General features: G+C 43.4%; 1 long non-coding RNA gene across 1 annotated transcript; it reads left to right on the top strand.

The window, feature by feature from the left end:
* The first annotated feature begins 106 nt into the window (after positions 1-106).
* On the top strand, positions 107-1,853 carry LOC126975574 (uncharacterized). Its single transcript, XR_007731754.1, has 2 exons — positions 107-320; positions 978-1,853. It is a non-coding gene; the product is annotated as an uncharacterized LOC126975574 (long non-coding RNA).
* Positions 1,854-8,134: the final 6,281 nt, after the last annotated feature.

Genomic DNA, 8,134 nt, shown 5'->3' on the forward strand with positions numbered 1-8,134 from the left:
CTGCTCGACAGCCAATCAGGAACAAGCTCTTATTGGCTGTATTGACTTTTAATTACAATTGAGCTATAGTGCGTTTCATCAAATAGTTCTATGCCGTCATTTTGGTAGCACTGGTTGCCAAAAGTGTCAACACGGTGTGCAGCTGCTCCAGATTTTCACAAGTTAAATTGAGATTCAGTCATAAATCATGCCGAAAACATTAAAAAGTGGTGAAAGAATGATGGTGTTGAAAGTGAAAGACTTTTGTGAGCGTGAAAAACGTAACGAGGCCCCACTTATTCCATTCAGATGTGTACAAGCTTGGGTCGCCGCCATTACAGGTAAGTCATATAGGAAAAATTTATTGAATTAGGCGTTACTTTGCGGAAATCCATAATTATACAAATGACTCAGGCTTTCATTAGTGTTAATTCCGCCAATATTTGTTTTTAAAAAACAATTCGACACGTGTTTCGCCTCTACACGAGGCATCCTCAGGACGTGTTGTCTCGCCAAAATCTGGCACGAGACTCAAACGGGCTGCCAGTGTCAGGGCCCCAATTCTCGCGCCACCCGATATAAATATCGTGTGTGATATGACGTCCTGTCACTATCGCGCGTGCAGGTTTCTCCGTGCACGCAAACGAGACCGGACATTATATCGTATGTGATATACTTATCGGGTAATTCGAGAATTGGGGTCCTGATTACCAGGTCCACGACTGAACTCAAATTATTGTGTCTTAACATTCTAATATTCCTATTGTATTTTATTCTAATTACCTATAGTATTTTTAGTGTTAATTCACTTGACCTTTTTAATAATAAGGTACAAAAATCTGACAATAGTCAGGGTCTGAAATATTTGTCATCTATTAATAACTAAATAATAATTGTTGCACTACAAAAGTAGAACTAGCTATCTTCTACCTATTGAAAGAAATAATATAGGAGTAATGTGCTCTTGTTATAATTTATAAAATTGAATTTTGTTTTAGGAATATCTGAAAAGACCGTGACGAAAATTACTAAAGAAGGTAAAGTGGCAGCTTCAACGTCGACTAAAGTGACTACTCCTCGCAAAAGTGGCCCACGACGAAAAACCCACGAACTGGACGATTTTGAACTGTGCGCTATAAGGCATATTTATTCTGTAAGAAAGGAATTGCCTACATTAACAAAACTATTGCATGAAATGCGAAATGAGATAGATTATAAAGGGAGCCGCACCACTTTGTGGAGAATTATAAAAAGTATGGGATTTTATTTCAAAAAATGCAAATCCAAGAGAAAGGTTTTGATGGAACGATACGACATTGTTGCCTGGCGTCATCGCTACCTGGAAGAATTAAGAAAAAATCGTCTTGAAACCCAGCGGCCAGTTGTATATCTATACGAGACATACATACATGCCACATATTACGCTGGAAAATGTTGGCATATATCGATATTGAGACATACATCTGCTTCATAGCAGATGTAATGTTAGAAGAGAATGGCCATAAAGTATTTAGACTTCCGCCTTATCATTGTGATTTAAATCCAATTGAGCTTATATGGAGTGTGTTAAGAACACGAGTTGCTGAAAAAAACATTGGCCAAGAAGCTAATAAAATAGTGCAAATGACTGAGGAAGCATTTGCAACTATTACTGCAGAGGAATGGAACAAAGAATGCGAGCACGTCATAAAAATAGAAGACCAATACTACGGCGACAGCCCAGTAATAGATAGCGAAACGGAAAGATTCATAATCGAAGTAGGCCAAGATACTGATACTTCTGATGATAGCGATGCTGCGGATAATAATATGTCAGATGTAGATGAACATAATTATTGTAAAAAATTATGAAAATAAACATTTTTAGATTAAAATCGTGTTTTGTTCTCATTGAACCTGTAATATTTTTATTTTTATTCTATATATAATTTTTTTATTAAATGAAAGATAATATTAATGCTATTAAAAGTTATTCCCACGCCTTTAACAATAAAGAGGACTGAAATATTGAATGCTAGTAGTTAATAGTGACACGGGAGTGGGTCAGGGATTGGAAATAATACTCCGCTTATAGGAACGAGTCTTTATTTGCGTTCACTTTTTCTGAACTTGCACTTCGCCGGTCTGCCGCTGTTCCTCTTGTGGGTGGCGGTACCTTCAACGCGTCACACTGCACCGAACACTACTTCTCTTCTGTCTTCTTAGAACACTTCCACTTTTCACTACTTCTTCTTTTCTTCTTCTTCTTTACACTTTCGAGTCAGAACTAGAACTGCCGTAGGCCACGCTTAGTACGGCTTATATACCCCCGGATCCGTTCTATTTTCAAAATGATTCTCCCATTCCATCTTTAAATTTAAATTGTACTAGAAAATTCTTTTAACTATTTTTATCCTGCTTACACATTTTCCATCCCTTTTTTTCTGTTCGATTTGATCCTGAACTTACTAGAAATTTCCTTTAACTTTACAAAACCCAAAAAAATCCATACACTGGTAGGTGTATCGAACCCGGGTCTACACCATCTAAAGTAAACACTTTTCCGCTGAGCTACGAATATTGCTGACGGAGCTGTTGAAATTAACAATGTCTTGAAGTCTGACAACTCTCGTCATATACTTCGAAGCGTTGCTACGCAACACTGCCCCCTCCCAAGACATGATCGTCCCGATCATCGTTGCTTCCGTAGTACTTAGCCACCCGATCGACATGTACGATTTTCGGGGGACTTCGAGGGGTACGCTGGATTCTGAGAGTCACATCATTTGTCCTTGTGATTACTTTGTATGGTCCCTCCCAACTTGGTTGGAGCTTCGGAGACTTCCCCTTTCGCCTTACAGGATTGTGTAACCAAATCAGGGTTCCCTCTTCAAAACTAGGAATATTAGCTCTTCGATCGTAGCGGGTCTTCATCCGTTCACTTGCCTTAAGCCCAGTTGTTCTAATTTCCTCGTAGATGTCAACCATCTTTTTCCGTAACTCATCCACATATTCTGTTATACTTTTCGGAGTATCCGGTGGACAACCTGAGAGTAAATCAGCTGGCGATTTCAATTCCCTTCCGAAATTGGCGTACGCAGGAGTTACCGTTGTTCGCTCGTGTATTGCGCTTCTATACGACATAAGAAACAGTGGAATGTACTCATCCCAGTTATCCTAATGACTGTCCACTACTTTTGCCAGATGTCGCTCCAATGTTTGGTTGAACCTCTCCACCATCCCGCCCGACTGTGGATGATATGGCGTAGTTCTGGTCTTATGGATTCCCAAGATCTTGCAAACTTCTTGAAATACTTGTGACTCGAAGTTCCGCCCTTGGTCACTGTGCAACTCCAAAGGTACACCGAATCTGCAGAAAACTTCATTCACCAGCTTCGTCGCAACGGTAACTGCTTCTTGATTCGGTAGAGCAAATGCTTCCGGCCACTTTGTGAAATAATCCATCACCACCATTATGTAACGGCTTCCAGCTTTGGTGACTGGAAACGGTCCGGCTATATCCAGAGCTACTCTCTCCCGTGGAGCCCCAACATTATACAACCTCATAGCTCCTCTGCTCCAGGTTTGAGGTCCTTTGACAGCTGCACAACTCTTGCATTTACGGCACCAGTCTTCCACATCATCACGGCAATGCAACCAGTAAAATCGTTCTTTAATTTTTATGAGAGTTCTTCTTATTCCAAATGTCCACCTGAAGAACCATCGTGATAAGCTCTCAGGATCTCGTTCACCTTCTCCCTGGGAACGACCAGTTGCAGATGGCAATCCTTTCCTTGCGGGGTTTCCCATTTCCGGCAGAGCAACCCGTCATGCATCACCAAACTATTCCATTGTGCCCAGAGACTCTTGGTAGCCGTACTGTGTCTAGCCACTTCAGACCATCTTGGTTTAAGTGATCCACTTGCTAGCCAATGTAAAAGTGGTTGAAGATCCTTATCATATTCCTGAGCTCTCCTCATTGCATCGTTGCTCCAGTTCCCATCGATCGAATCTGTTCTGATCAGTCGGATTATTGGATTTTCTTTCTCCTCCTGACGAATGCAATGTTTGCATTCCGTCGGACAAGGTCTTCTAGATAAAGCATCTGCGTTTCCATGAGTTTTTCCTCCTCGATGTTCGATTTCAAAGTCATACTCTTGAAGTTGCTCAATCCATCTGGCCACTTGTCCTTCCGGATTCTTGAATTCTAGTAACCACTTCAAGGCGGCATGATCAGTCCTTACGAGGAATTTGCGACCCAACAAGTACTTTTTAAAATGTTGTAATGTCTTCACCACGGCAAGTAACTCCCTATGAGTTACACAGTAGTTTCTCTCCGGCTTTGATAAAGATTTGCTAAAGTATGCAATTACAACTTCTTGATCTCCCCTCTTCTGAGATAACACTCCACCAATTCCAGAATTGCTAGCATCAGTATCTACTATGAATCTTCCCTCCGTGTCAGGAAATCCGAGGATAGGTGATTCACATAGTCGTTTCTTTAACTCTAAGAAAGCTTGTTCGCAGTCTTCATCCCAGGAAAAGGCTCTTTTCTCCTCCGTCAGTCGATGTAAGGGCTTAGCAACATCGGAAAACCCTTTCACAAAGCGTCGATAATAAGAGCATAGTCCTAGAAATGCTCTCACATGTGTCTTTTCTGTCGGCGTCGGCCAGTCTTTGACAGCACTTATCTTGGCAGGATCCGTCGCAACGCCTTGCTCCTAGATAACGTGCCCCAAGTAATTCACCTGACGTTGAAAGAAGGAACATTTCTTTGGACTCAACTTCAAGTTGGCACCCTGCAGTTTTGCGAAGACTTTTTCGAGCTTCTTAAGATGATCTTCAAAACTTCGTCCCGTAATGATTATGTCATCCAAGTAGACAAGGCAGGTTTCTCCCAACATACCTGCTAGCACATACACCATCAACCTTTCGAAAGTAGCTGGGGCGTTGCATAGTCGGAAGGGCATTGTTTTGAACTGCCATAATCCTTTTCCGATTGAAAAAGCCGTCTTCTCCTTGTCTTTGGGGTCCAGATAAACTTGCCAGTAGCCACTTTTCAAATCCAGAGTAGAGAACCACGTCATGCCACAAAGTGAATCTAAGGTGTCATCGATTCTTGGCAATGGATAACTGTCCTTCTTAGTAACATCATTCAGACGCCGATAGTCCACACAAAATCTAGTTGATCCATCCTTCTTCTTCACCAGAACCACTGGAGAACACCATGGACTCGACGACGGTTCTATCACACCATTTTCTTTCATATCCCGAATCATGTCTTCCACTTCTTGTTCGCGTGCAAACGGAATACGTCTTGGTCTTTGCCGTATCGGAACAGTGTCTCCTGTGTCGATCTTGTGTTTCACCAAACTAGTTCTTCCGATGTCCCCGTCGTTCTTTGAGAAAATCCCGGAGTAGCGTAGCAGGAAATTTCTCGCTTTTATTAACTGTAGCTTGGTAAGATTGTCCTTACAGCTATCCAGAAGTTTCTGTATGTTCACATCCTGGTTTGCAGCTTCGGTCTTCCTCCCTTCTTCACACTTTCTTAACCAAGCTATCTCCTCACAAGCTCCGATCACTGTTCCCTTCCTAATGATTTGCTTGTCCTCATGAGGATTAAACACGGGAACCATCGCAATCTGGGAGTTACCCACAACAGTCCTGGCTGGGATCCATGTCGTGTCCGATGTCTCTCTTTCTATTATAGCGCATTTACAAGGTCTTCCTCTGTCATCCCTTGGTAGGACTACCGGGACTAGGGTCTGCGATCTCGGATTTAAAGTAGTGTCTCTTAAGCACAACACTTTCCCAACAGTTCCGCCTTTTATTGGAATTTCTTCACTTCCATGCTTCAATACACCATGTTTCATGTCAATGGTACACTGATGATTTCGAACAAAATCCAACCCAATGATGCAGTCATCTGTGATATCCGCGATTACCACTTTTTGCCAGTACAACGTATCCCCGATTTTCATGGCCACGACCTTCTCTCCCTGGACTGGTATGCACTGGCCGGTAGCTGTTGTGAGTATTAAGTTTACATTTTCTCGCATATGTCGTCTTCCGATGCTCTCTAGTCTTCTTTGGCTAACGACTGTACGTGAGGCTCCCGTATCCAAAGTAAAACGGCAAGATTCTCCATTTATCATTCCTTCTATAACTTATGTTTTTCCGTCACATGTCTGCTTAACGAAGATCCTTGGGGCTTTGCTTCTACCGGCCAGCGCCCACCCCACTGCCCTGGCCTTTTCTAGTTTGCCTGCTGCTCCAGCGGTGATGTTGAGACCGCCGCATCCTTCCTAAGTTGCGTTATGCTCTCACGCCTGGGGCAAATGCTCCTAATGTGTCCTCGCTCCCCACAACCATAGCATACTGGGTTATATGCTTTCCTTCGGCTGGAATCTGCTGGTACAATTTTGCGGAGTCTCAACGCCCGAGAATCGTGGCGAACCGCTTCCACTTCCAACGCATGTGCCACCGCTTTCTTCAAGCTGGTATGATGACTCAATCGTACGGCTGCTCTAACTTCGGCGTCCCGTATTCCATCGATGAAAACTTGGAGCAACATTTCTTCTATTGCAGCTGGCGACGACTGATATGCTTTACGCACTAGTTTCTCGGCTTCCACGGACCACTGCTGTAGAGTTTCGCTGGCCCTTTGACTGCGGTCCTTAAATTGCGCCCGGTACACATGTTCGAGGTGTTTATCACCATAGCGTGCCTCCAACGCGTCAATAAGGTCTGTGTAGGTCACTTCCTCCTTTCCAGCGCCGAGTGCTTCCAATACGGAGAGTGCTTCGTCACGGAGCGCTAGTGTGAGGGCAGAGTGAGCTTCTTGGTCACTCCAACCGCAGGCTCTTCTGACCGTCTCCAATTGTAGCTTAAAGGCAGCCCAGGAAGACTTGCCGTCGTAGGGAGGTACTTTTAAATTTCTGCTCGATGTGGTTCCGCAGGAAACTCCTGTGTTGGCTGAAGGACACACGACCCTCCCACTGAGCTGATTAATGGTAACTTCCATCTCTCCCATCTTCCGTTGAAAGTTCTCTTCAACTTTGTCCATCTTCTTTTCCACACTATCAATCCGGGTGATCTCTTTTTCCACAGCGTCAATACGGGTGGAGTTTTTCTGCACAACGGATAAAATGTCTTTGGAGAGACCTTCATGCAGGCCTCGCAGCTGCTCCTCCTGTCGGCGTGCTTGTTCCTCCTGTCGGCGCGCTTGTTCCTCTTGTAAGGCCCGCAGCTGCTCCTCCTGTTGGCGCGCTTGCTCTTGCATCATGGCGGCCATCTGCTGCATGAGCACGCTGATGTCTACGGCAGGAGCCTGCGGTGCTGACACGGTCGCACTGAGTCCAGAGCCGGATTTTTCTGACTCGTCCTCTGCCGCTGCAATTGCTCCCGCTCGCGTGGTCACTCCCTTCTCGTTCCTGGGCACTAATGACATCTTTCCAATCCCACTTCTGACACCAATTGACACGGGAGTGGGTCAGGGATTGGAAATAATACTCCGCTTATAGGAACGAGTCTTTATTTGCGTTCACTTTTTCTGAACTTGCACTTCGCTGGTCTGCCGCTGTTCCTCTTGTGGGTGGCGGTACCTTCAACGCGTCACACTGCACCGAACACTACTTCTCTTCTGTCTTCTTCTTCTTAGAACACTTCCACTTTTCACTACTTCTTCTTTTTCTTTCTACTTTTTATCTTTTTTATCTTTCTACTTTCTATCTTTCTTCTTCTTTACACTTTCGAGTCAGAACTAGAACTGCCGTAGGCCACGCTTAGTACGGCTTATATACCCCCGGATCCGTTCTATTTTCAAAATGATTCTCCCATTCCATCTTTAAATTTAAATTGTACTAGAAAATTCTTTTAACTATTTTTATCCTGCTTACACATTTTCCATCCCTTTTTTTCTGTTCGATTTGATCCTGAACTTACTAGAAATTTCCTTTAACTTTACAAAACCCAAAAAAATCCATACACTGGTAGGTGTATCGAACCCGGGTCTACAGCGTCTAAAGTAAACACTTTAGACGCTGTAGAGTAAACACTTATTATTAAATAATTACGTAAAAGCTTAATAAGATTAATAATCCAACATCCATTTTGTGATGCTTTAAATAAATAAATAAACTCAGAGCAGCTCGAATTGACGGGGACCCAGTGATCT

This window comes from Leptidea sinapis, chromosome 36, assembly GCF_905404315.1.
Source record: "Leptidea sinapis chromosome 36, ilLepSina1.1, whole genome shotgun sequence".
NCBI classification, from domain to species: Eukaryota; Metazoa; Arthropoda; class Insecta; order Lepidoptera; family Pieridae; genus Leptidea; species Leptidea sinapis.